The sequence below is a fragment of the Pholcus phalangioides genome, unplaced genomic scaffold, assembly GCF_987345545.1.
Source record: "Pholcus phalangioides strain wild (caught in Gottingen) unplaced genomic scaffold, Ppha-v1.0 ptg000008l_1, whole genome shotgun sequence".
NCBI lineage: Eukaryota > Metazoa > Arthropoda > Arachnida > Araneae > Pholcidae > Pholcus > Pholcus phalangioides.
This window is the reverse complement of record NW_028301601.1, coordinates 4,303,691-4,319,734: the sequence shown is the minus strand read 5'-3', so window position 1 is coordinate 4,319,734 and position 16,044 is coordinate 4,303,691. Positions and strand designations below refer to the sequence as shown.

Genomic DNA, 16,044 nt, shown 5'->3' with positions numbered 1-16,044 from the left:
TTAACCGAAAATGCACACTGTGGTCGAATGGCGAAATTGGAAGCAAAAATATAGCTTTTTCAGTGGTCTAGGCACGCAACCACGGGTGGAGATACGGGGGGGGGCATTGCCCCCCCAGCGTCAAAGGTGGATTCGACTGATCTAATGTATATATGTATATATGAATTGACATCATCATCGTGCCCCCCCCCCCAGACTTCCAAGTCAATCTCCGCCTACGCACGCAACTGAAAGCAAAACCGTTGGTCATCCTCAGAAATACCCTCCTCTTAATGAGAAACACGAGATCTACATAAAATAACGTGGCACGATGATAATAACTAAGTATGACCCACAAAAATTCGCCACCATCACTGACTCTTTCCATCAAGATATTGAAATAATTTTTAGGCCAAATTAAAGGCTCTATAAAATGTTTATCCACAATAGTCGTCGATGCACGCGTTTACGCTACTCGCACGGAACCAAAAAAAAATACAATAACTCTCAAAATGATCACCTCCCAGTTTCGGTCTCTCGACCACCACCAATCGCGTCTCTCCATCCGAGACCATTTACCGAAATTTATGTGGCAACATTTCCTCCTCCTCCTCCTCTACAATCACCATCAAATCCATTTCAAGGGACATTTTACGTGACAGACGCCGCTTCCTTTCTCATAATTCATCTCATTTGATGAGGCGGAGACCCACGGATCAGACCTAGACCAGAACAGGTAAAGAACATGTTCCTTCCCATGTAATATACCATCGTCCTTAAAAGAACAAGAAAATGTATGTTCCCGCTGCCAACCCCCTGGGAAGTTGGAGAACATTCTCTTTTTCAACTTTTAAGAGTTTCCATCAACATGAGTTGCACATCTGCTGGCCACGCGCCTCCTTTCGGTACATCCTCTTAAAAAGAATGTTCCCACCAGACATTGAGGAACATCCTCCGTGTGTTGTTCTTTTGATGTTCGCCGCCTCTACACAGGAGTCCACTGTGTTATATCGGCCTTCTTTAATGTATAATACACACACACACATACTAGGCCGGCCTACCCCCTTCTCTCGTGTATGTCCCATGTAAGACAAAAAAAAAATTGAGTTTTATGGACGAGCAATAATTTAGTGTAATTTCATGTGTGTGTTTTAGGGCCCATTTTGCTAATGGTATTTTTACGTTGTTGCGTTTGGATATGAGAAGATTACACGGATTTATATTTTGACGTCCATCTGCTGGGAGATATTTATTGGTCAAGCAATAATTTTTATCCCTCACAATGACGAGCATTGTTGCAAAAAAAAAAAAAATATATATATATATATAAATAAATTATTGTTGGGAGTGATGGGTCGGAAGCGGCGTTGAAAATGGGTTGTGGCATGAAAATGGATGGAGAAATGTTCATGTTTCTGTTTGGGAATTGGTATTGTTGATTATTTTCTTTTAGCTGTGGATGGAAGTGAAGGGAGCGGCATTTGTTGTAATAATTTTTGGGAATGTATTTTGTTTCGCGAGCATTATTTTAAAATTCATTGTTATTTTAGAGTTTGAGAAAAGATATTGTGTTTTCTCGCGTTTAGAAATGGGTTATATTTTAGAAAGGGAACCAGAGCTTTATTGAGAATGTTTTTTGGCTTCTACCATTGTTGAGAAATTATTTGGGTTCCAACTATTAGTGAAAAATTACTTTTTTGTTTTGAGTGTTGTGGAGAATTTGATGGCTGTTATTGGGAAATAATTATAATGAAATCATTCGTACATCAAGAATTATTGAGAAATCATTCATACATCAAGCATTATTGAGAAATCATTCATACATCAATCATTATTGAGAAATCATTCATACATCAAGCAGTATTGAGAAATCATTCATACATCAAGCATTATTGAGAAATCATTTTACACCAAGTATTAGCGAGAAATCATTTTTGTTTCGAGCATCATTGATAAATCATTATTACTCTGAACATTATTGACAAGTCACTATTACTTCGAACATTATTGACACGTCAGTTTAGTCTGAGCATTATTGACAAGTTAGTTTAACTCCGTCATTATTGACAAGTCAGTTCAATTCCGAGCATTATTGGCAAGTCATTGTTACTCCTAGAAATGTTGGCAAGTCATCGTCACTCCTAGAAATGTTGGCAAGTCATTGTTACTCCTAGAAATGTTGGCAAGTCATTGTTACTCCTAGAAATATTGCCGTCATTGTTATTCCGAGCATTATTGATAACTCGGTTCAAATTTGTGCATTATTGACAAGCCAGTGTTACACTTGCCATTGTTACTTCATTAATGTATTGAGACTGTTACCGACAAATCATTGTTGGAATATTTCACTGTGAATCATTTTCGAGAAATTTTTGTTGCGGAAATGATCGAAAAGTTGTCAATACTCCGAACATTATTGGAAAAACATTTTTATATTTTCCGCCATTAATAAAGTCATCGTTATTTCTACAACTAATTACAAATCAAGTTCTGCGTATCAAGAATTTTTTAAAAATCATTGTTTTTCAGAACATTGTTGAGAAATGATTGTAACTTCGAGCATTATTAACAGATTATTTTTGTTTCACAATACTACCGCGAAATGTGATTCCGAATATAACATTGCTATACTCCCAGACTATTGAGAAATCATTGTTATACATCGTGAGAGTATTATCGAGAAAATAGTGTTTTTAGAATTATCAAGAAATAATTTTTGTTTCAATAATTATTGACAAGTCATTGTTTAATCCACGAATCGTTTCACGCAAAGGACATTGTTGATTAATGTTTACAGTCATTATTCCAATACATATGACATGTTCATGTTGAAAACATTTATTTTTTAAAAAAATTCCAAATTCACAAAAAATATGCAAATTTTTTATCTCATTACATGTATGTAGTGTGTTACAATATTAATCATTTTAGAAAACCAAAAATCGAAGCATATTCCTTCGCAATAATCATGTCGGACATGACTGAAAATTAAAGATTTATGAACGCTGGCAACATGCTAAATATTATACTCGGTATTTACTTGAATACATTTACGACGAGCGTATTTTATTATTATTTTTTTTTAATGTATGTTGTTTCGCGGCATGAGCATGGTGTGAGGATGAATATTTATGTTCTGGCACGGTTCCGGGAGAACGACATGTTACGGGTCCGTTAACATTAATGTTGAATTAATTACATGGCCGCTTACAAAGTCGCTTCTTTGTCGGCGGCTCGACGGGCGGTTACCGTGGGTTCGATTCGAAAGCCCGAGTTACGGTCGAGAGGCGGTTCGGGCGCCGCGTGGCGCCTCTCCGCGTGAATTCCCAAGCTTCTTTCACGGACATACATGTTCATGCAACAAAAAAAAAAATGTTTGAAAAAACATTCGGTGATGGCAATCACATACTTTCCTCTCAGCTCAGGTTTCATGTATAAAACAATAATTTATAACCGCTTCGGATCAGAAACTGAAATCTACGTCATCGAAATGAGTCTGAAATTGACACTTTGGTGAATATATTTGCTACTTTAAATAGGATGAATCGGTTATTATGCATAATCGCCAATCGTCTCAGCAAGCTTGATAAATTTATCACTTTTACTGCGTGGCGATTTTGTACTATACCCGAGTGTCGTTGAAGAATTGGATGACTGCTAAAAAATGATCGCTTTCACCGGTTATTATGCATAATACTCTAGTGCAGTGGTTCCTAAACTTTTTTAAGCGTGCACGCCCCCCCCCTTTTTGACCAAGAAATTTATCAGCGACACTCTACATAGGCTGACCATTTGTCCCGGTTTTCGTCTAAATGTGTTATTTCGAAAGCAGTTTTCATAGCGCTGGTTTCGGCTTTAATTAGACGATATTGACTTTTAACGACATTAAATACTTTTTAAGTATTATATAAATATTTATTTTATTTATTATTATTATTTTTTGATGTATTTGGTGTTCCTTACACAAAATGGAAGTGTAGCCAGGTGTATACTCTCTCCTTGATTTTCGTATACGGGAGTGATTAAGAAAGAATCATCTGATTCGAAAGCGATTTTACACTTGAAATCGACCATTAACGGAAATTGTTCATAAAACGAAAACGAATTTCCCCCTTATATTCACACATACTTATCACTAGAGCCCGCAGTTGTAATCACTAAAAACAGTCAAAAGATGCAGGAAAAGGTGCAATGAAAATGTCTAACATAGGCATTAAAAGAATTATTGAAACTTCATAATTGAGGGAGAAAAGGAACTAGAGAAGAATAAACTAATTAAACTGTGATATTAAGGATCCGAAAACTTTCTAAAAACTGACTGCACCCGTTGAATCTGCTTTTCAATGATTGATTATAATAATTGATGTGGAAATAAAGAATAAAAGTATAGAAAATATACAGGGTGCGTAGGTAAACAGGGCGTATAGCGCTTTACCGGTGAACTGTTGATATAATAGAGGTATACTTTCAGTTGGGAAAAAGTATCCAAATAGCATGTAGTACTCATATATATGATGCAAGGGGTTGTATATTTATTGAAATAAATAAAAATAAATTTTTATACAGCCCCGTGTGTCCAAAAACCAAATTAGAAAATTTTTGCCCTGGTGGAATCTGAAAAAGTTCCACGGGTTCTCCCGCAATTAATGTTGTTTTCTCACCAACTTTCATACGTTTTTCGGAATTCTAATATCTCAGTGCACATCGCTTTTGGAAAAGGAAACGTAGCATTTTTTTAGTTGGCATCAGGACAGACAGGACATCAACTTTCTAATTGGGTTTTTGGGCATACGAGGACGGTATAAAAAGTTTTTATTTTTTGTTTTAGTAACTATACAATTCCTTGCAATATGCATGATATATCTGAGTACTATATACATTATTTAGATACTTTTTCTAATTGGAAAAATGCCTCTATTATCAACCGTTCGCCGGTAAACTGCCATACGCCCTATTACCTATGCACCCTGTATATAGAAAAATAATATCCCAAAATGTGAATCTATGCCGGTGAAAATGGTACAAGAAATTTACAATTCGGGATTAGGGTTCATAATCACGAACCGGAAGATAATTTCGAGACAAATAATGCAGTGGATACGAAAAATATGTGGTAGATGGCAGCACTATAACAAGCATTACACAGAAACAAGCTTCACGTTAGGTTCACAATACGGACACGCACATTCCAACATGGACCAATTCGTTAGAAGTTCCGCAGAGGAATATCGACGAGGTACATGTGGGGTTAATAGTAGTGGATATGGCTTGTAATGTTTTTCTTTTTTTTTTCAAAAATAATCGTGGAATAAAAAACCTTTGTAAGCGATAAAACGTTTTAAACGGGGAATTTCGATGAGTATTAATGAAAGTTATGACCTCGAAAAGAAGTCGTACCAAGCAGACAAATGTACAGTGGGAACTTTATAAGCGGGATCCACTGTATACAAATGACTCCAAAATAAAAACGTGGGATATCTTTGTGGGGAATCATAAAAGTTGAAATCAGTTCTCGTCATTCCGAAAATATCAGCGTTAAAGATTAGGAATATACAGTGTTTTTTTGGTAAATTTATGCATCGAACAAAGCGAATTTATAGGCATATAAAAATGTACACCCGGCCGAAATTTTTACATGCCCTCTGCCCCTGTCGATCAATTTTGTCCCGTTATTACAGGAAAGCAAAAGAAACATCGTTCGAAATGAAAAAAATTGTCCAGCGGCCACAATAATAATTAAAAATTATATTAACGATATCTGACTGCATCAAATTTTCCTATAATTGAGTTCAACTATAATAAATTTTGTATAAAAAATAACTTTTTAAACATAAATTTTGGTAAAATAAGAGATGAACATATTTCCTGTACGGGCATGGATGTCTACTAACACACTAACAAATTCCCTGGACAGATCGTCAAGATCTTTTGGAAATACGGGGTGATCTCATTATTATTGTTACGTTATTATTATAATATGCATTAATTAAAAATTAATGTTTCTATTCGACAGCAGATAACGCCAGCTAAAAACTTTTTTTCCCTGGAAAGCGAATCAACACATTTTTTTGTGATAACTCTTTCAATTTCTAAACCAAATTAAACATAATTTTTACATGTGATTAAATAACAAGTACACAAATAACATGTTTGAGAAGTTTCAAAATCCCCACTACCATTCCATCACCTAAAACAGTGTTTCTCAAGCTCTGGTCCACGACGATGTCAGAAGTGGTCCGCAGGCGGATTTAGTAAAATTATACACCCAATTATCATTCAATTATGCCTTATTACCTCACCATACATCATTGAGGAGAATGCAGGAAATAGCGATCCTAAATACGGGATGTCATTCACTAAATTTTGCCGAAAAATCGCAATTTATTGCTTCAAATACAATTTTCGAATTACTAATAAACTTGTTGAATGGTGTGGAAATAAAGGGTTGCTACAAAAATCTCAGTAAACAAAAATGTATTTCGTTCTCTCTCTCACGAAAAAATTCTGAAATGATATGATGACCACATTTCATTGAGAAAAATTAAAAGTTCGGTTAAGTAGTAATCCGTAAGATATGGGACATCGTCAATTACCATCAAAAACAAGTAGACACAATCACCCTCCAATCGTAATCGAGTTTGTTTGTTTGTGGCCGTGGTGTTTGTTTTCATTTTTTTAGCGCGAGGATTTTTGATTCTTTACAGGTATGTGTTGAATTTATTTCTCAATTAAATTCAAACACTAATTGTTAAATTTTATAATTAATTAATTAACTTTTTTTTCATCCAACACGGTCGATCGTTATTTTGCTGTTATCGCTACTATAGGTGCCACGTTGGAACAACGCCGGTTCCAATTCATTCGATTGTCATTCAAAAATTGAATAATTCATGTATAAAATCATAATTGAGTTTCAATTACATTAATTGAAGAAAATTTTTATGTGTTCAATTATTTGATGAAATATTTAACAGCAGGCCATCACGCCCATATTGCGGGGGGGGGGGGTCTCAAAATTCTGTAGCAGCCCCTGTTCCAGTATATTTCATGGCCCCCCCAACAAGGGCGGAGCTGACAGGGCCCGGGATGATTCTCATATTTTGTTTTCTCACACTATAGATGCCTCATGAAGGGACCAGTGAATTAATTTGCCGCTGTGGTGGTCGAGTGGTTATAGTGACGGACTCGCGATGCGAGGATCCGGGTTCGAACCCCACAGTGGTGGTCGGCTGAAGTTGGTTTTCTGTGGTTCCCAACTTCAAGACGCAAATGCGAGCCGATCTCCCAGTTAAAAAGTCTCGCCACAGAGAGCAACAGTCCTACAACGATAAATCATTCAATCATAACACTTCACTCATAGTTAGAAAAACTTGTGGTAGATGGCAGCACTACACGTAACAAACATTACAGAGAAACAACAAAACTTCACGTCAGGTTTCACTACACGTACACGCACATTCCCGCATGTACCGATTCGTTGGGGGGTTCCGCGGGGGGAGGGGTGTGGTGTACCATTAGTAGGTAGGGCTCGGGGATCCATGATGTTCTTAAGTCAGCCACCTCGTTGGGCAATTTGCCTGTTGTGGCGTTGTATTTGTATTTGTAATTAAAATTCCAAAAACATTGTGGACGAAATATCAAACTGACGAATATCTGAGATGAATATTCATAATTTTTGCCGTAATTACTTTAATATAATTTATATTATGAAAACACCGTGTGTTCACTGCATAAGATATCACAAATTCAAATATGTATCATTGAAAAAAACGGAATAATTGTATAACGTAGTATAATATAATATCGAACAACGAAAATTACAGGATTGTCTCGTAATACGGGACGCAAGTAGTCCGTCAATTTGTTTCAGACATTTTACTGCTCCTTGTTTTCAGAAAAGTGTTGAGAAACACTGACCTACAATGAAGAAAATCAAACAAGGGGGGCAACCGACTTGTTTCGGGAACACGTTCAAAATCGAAACCTCTTTCGTCGGGGGAACAATCGACCGAGCCCCTTGATACTAAAGGTTGAGAATTAAAAATATATATATATATTCTTTTGAAGCTCTCAATGCTGAAAACATTCAAGTTCTACAGAACACGGGGCCTCTAAAATTTACGAATAAGAGGCCATTCAAGTATTACGTAAGCAGATTTTCAGCCATTTTTGATCCCCTCCCCCCCTTGTCAGCAAAAGTCAACAAAACACTGACCTCCCCCCTCCCCTGTCAGCAGCTTAGAATATTTCATGCCTTCAAAAAGGGGTGGTTGATGACGTATAAGCAACCTTCAAACCCCCTCCCCCTTGTCATCAAAAGTCAGCGTTCCGAAACCCCCTCCCCACCCTCGATGCTGACGTAATATTTGAATGACTCCTAAACAACATACAACAATATCGAAATACGCATTGACGGCAGGGAAAATTCAAAAAAAGGCATTTTTACAAAAAAAAAAAAATGTTTGAAAATATGCAACAAAAAAGACGTTTGTGGCATTTTTGCTTGAACTTCCAGGCTCTACTTATCATATTCTGTGTCTTCAATTTTTAAGAAATATAAAATTTTGAAATCGGGGTTATTTTCTCTCTGAGCCACCCTGTAAAAGTATCAACTTGATATATTGTACCAATAGAATTTGATAAAATTGCATTGTATGATACATGGTGATTAGCTCAGCGGAATAAAGGCATTTTTTAGTTTTGACATGTTTTTGGTTTAGTTTTGACATGTTTTTGGTTTAGTTTTGACATGTTTTTGGTTTAGTTTTGACATGTTTTTGGTTTAGTTTTGACATGTTTTTGGTTTAGTTTTGACATGTTTTTGGTTTAGTTTTGACATGTTTTTGGTTTAGTTTTGACATGTTTTTGGTTTAGTTTTGACATATTTTATCTTATTTGGACGTTTTTATTTTGAAGGATCTCTCGCGATTCTCCTCTCCTCTCTCGCCCAGGAGGTCGTGACGCACACTTTGGGCACCACCGCCCTAGTGTAATTTGCGGGTTTGGTAAGTATAAAAAAATTCCCAAATGATATCGTTATTATGTGTGTGATCAATTTTCGTTTCTTAGGCCAGTATTACACTATAAAAGTTTGATAAACGTTCTTTTATAAAACTTCTTTTTTAAACGTTCTTTTTAAAAATCCAACCAATAAAGCTCATAGGTTACATTCGAGCAAATGCAATCGATAACCTTACTGGTTGAATTTTTCAAGTTTTATAAAAGTACTTTTACAAAACTTTTACAGTGCGGCCTTGATTCGATCCCCACATTATTGCATGATATTTTAATACACGAATATCTCATGTTATCATGTACCAATCTTGCAAAAATATAGTCATAGCCGAAATATTCCATGTTCCAACATGCGAGATTTACAGCGGCCACAAGGGCGGAAAATGATCTATTCCCTCAGCTGAACAAGCACAATTTCCAGGAAGGAGAAGAGCAATATAAAATACGCGATGGGGCTTCCGACCCCAGAAAAAACACAGGCCCAATAATATGCATCTCCGGTGTCACTTTTGCACACATGGCAAGCGCAATAAAAATCATAACCACTTGCCCCAGCTTCCTACTCTCTGGCTTCTAGTTCGTACATACCCCGTGGTAAAAATATATATCTTACAGTTTACGCGTTGTTTGTAGCCCGGGGGGGGGGGGCAAAGGAAATTGCTCTATTTCCAGGGGCACTTTTTTATTGTTCGAGTTTTGATTCCCGCGATGAGAGCAGAAAGAACAACAATTTGAATTACGTTCGGTCAAAGTGACAAAATATCTCACTCGGTGAGGAATATTTATGAGTTCTGTTTGGATTTCGCCAATGTCTGTGGGCCCGTCTTCGGTAATTTATTACGCTGTATGGGAGAAAAAAAAAAACAACAAGAAGAACGTTTACGATTTGTGGCGGACCATAAAAGGACCTTTGTCCATCGCAAGTGAAAAATGGCGTTGAAAAGTGACTAAAGGTGTTTATGGGAATTCTCGAGGTGGTCTGTTTGGATTGTGTCTCACTCTAGTGACCTTTGTTTCAGTATGAAAGTCCTATATCATGGTGTATATTCAGAGGAGCTGGTGTGTCTTGACTCCTCTGCTGACCTCTATTTCACATCGTGTATATATTGTGGAAATAAGTTCTCAAACTACAGCTGTTTACAAGTATTGTTTGAGAAAATGAAATATTGTATCTCCAACATGATGCACTTAGACCAGTGATATCTGATTTTTTTTAGGTCACGCCCCACCAAAAAGATCTCTAAATACTGATCTCCGTCAGAAGAGCAACTAGAAATTTTCTCAGGATATATTACAATCCCGCGAAAGTTCTCTATTCGATTTTACCACAAAATTATTTAGAGCTGCAGCTGATCCAATATGTATGTGTGCGCGCTGCGCATGATCCCCACAAGGGGTGGGCTGGCAAGGCTCCAGCCCTGGGGCCCGGGATGATTTTTATCATTTTTTTTTTGTTTTTTCACGCTATAAATTCTTCATAAAGGGGCCCGATGAAAGATCCCAGCCTAGGGGCCCTGCTTCAGGATGTGGGGGGGGGGGAATGGCGCTGCGCCTAATTTCATGACACTTTTATCAAAGCATCCACTTGAGATATCATACAGAAGATTTCAAGACAATTTTCTGAAACCTGTAACTTTTATACCATAGTTTTAGCATTTGCTTCTCCACGAAATAGTTAAAATACTGAAGCAAGTATAAAAGCAAGTAGAACTTAAAAATTTAATCTCTTTACCATATATTGTATAAATCAGCATCAGAAACATTATTTTCGATACCTCCTATGATTTTTGAGTGCAGACATAGATCCTTTTCTATGTGATTCTTTCAAAAGATTTCTCATTTTTAATTTTATACATCGGTGAAAGCTTCGATTTGGATTTGAGAAATAACTATTTGAAATGTCTACTAGCTGAATGATTCTCTATAATTCCCTGAAGTAATGTATAAGAGCGTTGGGAAACGTTTTCGCAGAAAATCGGAGCAAACAGAAAGCTTTTTTCTTAAACTCTGTGCTTCCTCCACACTTTCATTTATTGTAAGACTTGAAAGTGTTTTTCAACATTTTTGTTCAGGGAGAACCTCTCAAATAAAGTTCGTGTTATAGGGAGTACCAAAAGTGTAGGAGAAATGTTTGAGGGAACCCCTACGAAGCTAGAACATAGTCTAGAGACTTAAGTATCTAAAACTGATTTTCCCTGCTGTTCCATACTGTTTCTCTTTGAACCGCTAGGAGCCGTTCAAGGATTACGTCATCATCGATGGGGGGGAGGGGGGGCAGGGGGTTTCCGATTTGCTGACTTTTGATGACGGGGAGGGGGGGGGGTTTGGATAATGCTTGCGTCATCAACCACCCTTTATGAAAATGTGAGTTAGGATTCAGAGGGGCAGAGCTGATGACGAAATTTTGCTGACAAGGGGGAGGAGTCAAAAATGGCTAAAAATTTCCTTACGTAATACTTGAACGGCCCCCTAGTGAAGTCACATGGAATCCTAGGGTTCCACGGATGACTGGTTGGGGAACGCCATGCTTCAATGGTGTTCAAAGGAAGCCCAGATACCCATAAGTCTCTAAAATTAATACATAAAAAGAGCTTTCACACAAGGCCTTTGAAAGAAATCTTATTCTGGCCATATTGATCAGAACGTAACAAAGATAAGAAACGAAAATTATTAAGAAAGGATAAAAATATTTCAAAAATGCATCATCCTTGTAAATTTGAGGTAGTAGCTCATAAAGTCAGAAAAAAAAAATCATAAAAATTCCTTGACAGACAATTATCTAATAACGATACAAACTTCGTTTCGAGTCGAATAGACCCCGAACAGTGCAGTAGGATTAATCGGATATTGTATGCCGTTGATATCCGTTTAAGCGGGGCTGACGATTCAAAAATTTGGCGTTGGTGCTTCGAAACACGTCTGGAACATATGGTGAAACTTGTTTCCCCTTACGAGAACTTCATTTCCCACCCAACTCCACTGGTTGGAAATTGCCGTATGGCGATATATGACTGGAATTGTGTGCGGTAAAATAGTATAATCCCGAAACTTCCAAAGTAACCATACAAATAACCTCGTTACAATTTCAGTCGAACTTTTAAGGCAGGATCTTCAATCTATTTTGTCTCACGAGCACCCTTTGTAATTAAAAATCAAAAGAAAAGGATCCTAGAGTTTTAATTTATGTTTTTAACTAATACGGTCCGATGCCACGATAGTATCGCTTGTCGTATACTTAGGGAAACGTAAATTTCGTATTTCCGAAATAACCACGATAAATGCGAAATTTACGAAATATATGCGATAAATGCGAAATTTGCCAATTTCAACGAATAAATGCTGAAATTCGATTCGGGGTCAATACGTGTGAGTGTGCGTGAGAGGGGACACCACAAGCGTCACTTCTTTCCCTCTGACATTGTGTTAGATGTGAATACAGTCGAGTTCGGTTATAAGGTTATAACATAGCTCCTAGGGATTTTTCCAGTTTTTTTTTTTTTGCAACATGCTATATACGGATTACTTTCTTGGTTAAGATAATTCTTTTGGTTTGTTATATCCACAGTGTATGCTTTAAGCAGGGTATGTTATAACAGGTAAAAATATATAGACGTGAATGGGCCAAATTTTAAGGATTTCACAACCGTATTATCCACGGTAAGTGTTGTATCCGGATTATGTTATAAGTATACTCGACTGTATATGCAACTTTTTCGAATTTCGGAAAAAGACGCTATAAAGAACATTTGAAAAAATAAGGTTAATTTAGGAGAATAGGAGAAAGAGATATATTATTATTGCAATGTTAGATTTCTCAATTAAGTGCTTTAACACTTTCCAGTAATGAATATCAAATTTGTCATTTGAAATTCGTTGCTGCAAATAAATGCGAAATTTCTGATTTTAAAGCTTTTTTTTTGCGAAATTTCGAATTCTTTTTTGCGAAATTTACGTATCTATACGTATACTGTATACCGTTCCGGTGTGAGCCTGGCCTAAACAGTTGTTGCGACCCATCGGTTCAGGGTTTTTAGATTTGCCAAATGGATATATTTCTCTTTAAATTGAGACGGCTTCTACACATATTTTTATGGGCATCTTTTTATCAGCCACCTCGTTGGGCATTTTGCGTGTTGTGGCGTTGTATTTGTACATAGGGTGATAAATTTATAAATCTGAAATAACTTCGATCGGCAATCCGCAAAATTTAGAAGAGAGTGTAGGCTATTAAATTAAACTAAATCCGTTAGTGTAACTTAAATGGTTCAATAAGCGAAAATTTGTTGCTCAATCCTTGTACCAAGTCGGGAACAAGGATTGAGCACTCTTGATGCTTCAGCGAGCGCAATGTTGCTAGAGAGCAAAGGTTGAAAATGCTTGTTCTAATGTTTTCACAAAAAGTGTCCTCAGTACCATAATCCTCCACCACACATCAACTCCAGCCATATCACAATACTGAAATTTACTGCTCCTTGGGTTGGAAATGAAGGTGCCATCTATGATTGGCCCGTTAGAGAAAATATCTAGTTAAAAATTAGCTCGTAAGGGAAAATATCTTGTTATCTAATAGCCCCGCTGTTCGAACCTGGCGGCAACCTTCACGTCGGTAGACGAGCATCTTACCACCCCGCCACTCAATACCACACTGGACCTAGGAGTTGTGCGATGTTATAACTCTCTCTCTCCAACAAAAGCCGAAACCCAATCCATGTTTCGACTGAGATAATAAAGAAACCAGTGATTTTTCGATTACCTCATATTTCAGCACATACAGCGTGGCTTAAAGTAAAGTCTTCAAGTACCCATTCCGATACAGGAACAAGAGCCTTCTCCTGCCTCTACGGTCACGTGTCGCTCGATGATTAGTGAAGTATTTTAAGTGATTCTTCTCTACTTTACGGGGCCTCGCGAACCTCTCAAGTGGATTCCTTTCATAATATACACGAGGAAAAACTCGCCACCCGATTATTTCCCGCAGTCGCTGCTTCAACCGAAATAAATATCGTCTTTATAGTGTTATTATATATACGTGATATCTCTTCAGTGGCTCCGATAACAGCCAAGGACATCCTACAGAATCTTTTTGTGGTAATATGGTGATCACATTTTTGTTTTCCTGACGTGCTGCAAATAACACAAAATATCACAATAGTATGGCAACGGATTCGATAAACAAGGAAAAACGTCGAAGACGTAATTTATCGATTGCAATTGGATGTGAAACTCGCATTTATCCGATTATGGCAGTGTGAGATATTGAACAATTATTTTGCAGTCGTTTTCCGCCTTTCTGGTTCTTAATTGTCGTATTGGGAGATTCGTGAGGGGAAGAGGTTATCCTCTCTCTAGAAGTAGCTATCTTCAAGAAGAACAAGAGAATTCCAACTACGTGAAGATTCTGAAGGATGGATATATTCGCCTCCAAAACCAATCAAGGTCACAATTGTAGAAGGCGGGGAGCGACCACAACCACTCTTTCAACATTAAAGTTGGAGAGCGGCTTTAAAATTCATGCTTGCCTCCAGCTCACCATGTACATATTAAAGTACAGGTTGGCCATGAAATAACTTTACCGATACAGGAGATGCAACAGCATCTAGCGGGCACAAAAAAAATCAATCAATGAGAATCAAATTCGAGAGAGAGATGTAGGTTTTTCACAGGAAAAGCGTTCGAGAATAAAAACCAAAATAGAAAGTATGGAATAGATCTTATTACTGTCAGAGCAGTCAAATTTCGGAAAACTCGAATGGCAACACTCACTTTTATGCATACTCAATCGATCGAAGCGGTAAGAAAATCACGAATAGCGTTCGACCCGTAGCCCTATAAACGCTGGCGCGGAACAGAGACAAGAAAGAAACACCTCAACATGGGGTTGGTGCACTAAACCGTCAGTGAAGGACTTCCTCCGGCAGTAATCTGATTTATAAACCAATGCAGTAATCCACATTCCATTGGATTTTTCCTAATTGTTTCTTTTATAAACACGTATAAGGCAATTCGTAATGCCACCCCCCCCCCTGATTTTAGTAAATAATTCCGCAATATCCTATTCTCAAACATGCCAAATTGAATCATTGTAAATGCATCTGGCGACAGAACCTGGTCGTGTTCGGTTCGTTCTTAGTGCAGTACAATATTTAGTACAGGCCTATAGAGCAAATAGTTAAAAGTGCGAGTGCTGGTAGGTCTTTCCGTCTGGGCTTTCCGTGGATGTGTTGTTACATATGCTCCGGGGAGACCTATCAATATCTCTTTCTTTCAAACCCAAGCATCTTCCGCCCGCGACAGGACCCCGCTATAATTTCCGCACCAGGCCCCGCGGCTTACTTGTAACTCTTGCAGATCGTGGTGCCACAAATGTGTGGGTTGATTTTCTCTTCTTTTTTTTTCAAACCGAGCACAACTCGGGTCTATCGCCATAGGCAATTTACTACCAAGCGAGTTGTGCCGGAATTGTAAGGGTGTGTACCTAACAGTCTGAGTGCGTATCTAGTGTTGTGTATGATTTTTCAGTGCTGCCATCTATATCTCAGAAGTGAAGTGAGTGATGTGTAGTGACTGATATTTGTACTGTTTGTAGGACTGCTGCACTCTTGATTTTCTCTCTTTTTTTTTTTTTTTACCGAGCACAACTCAGGTCTATCGCCATAGGCAATTTTCTACCAAGCGAGTTATGCCGGAAGTGTAATTGTGTGTGTACTTAACAGTCTGAGTGCGTATCTAGTGTTGTGTATGATTTTTCAGTGCTGCCACCTATATCTCAGAAGTGAAGTGAGTGATGTGTCGTGACTGAATATTTGTACTGTTTGTAGATCTGTTGCTCTCTGTGGCGAGACTTTTTAACGGGGGGATCGGCTCGCCTTTGCGCCTTGAAGTTGGGAACCACAGAAAACCAACTTCAGCCGACCACCACTGTGGCGACGGTGGGGCTCGAACCCGCGATGCGAGTCCGTCACTATGACCACTCGACCACCACAGCGGCTATTTTCTCACTATAGAATTTTACGTTTTGACCTCACGGAGTTAAGCTCAGACTTGAAGGAT

At 37.8% G+C, this 16,044-nt stretch overlaps 1 long non-coding RNA gene across 1 annotated transcript in view; it reads left to right on the top strand.

The window, feature by feature from the left end:
* Positions 1 to 16,044, top strand: part of LOC149083520 (uncharacterized) — a 67,766-nt gene that overhangs the window by 29,176 nt on the left and 22,546 nt on the right. Inside the window, exon 2 of the long non-coding RNA XR_016192901.1 lies at positions 8,896 to 8,984. This is a non-coding gene — a long non-coding RNA (uncharacterized LOC149083520). The remainder of the gene's footprint in view (positions 1 to 8,895; positions 8,985 to 16,044) is intronic.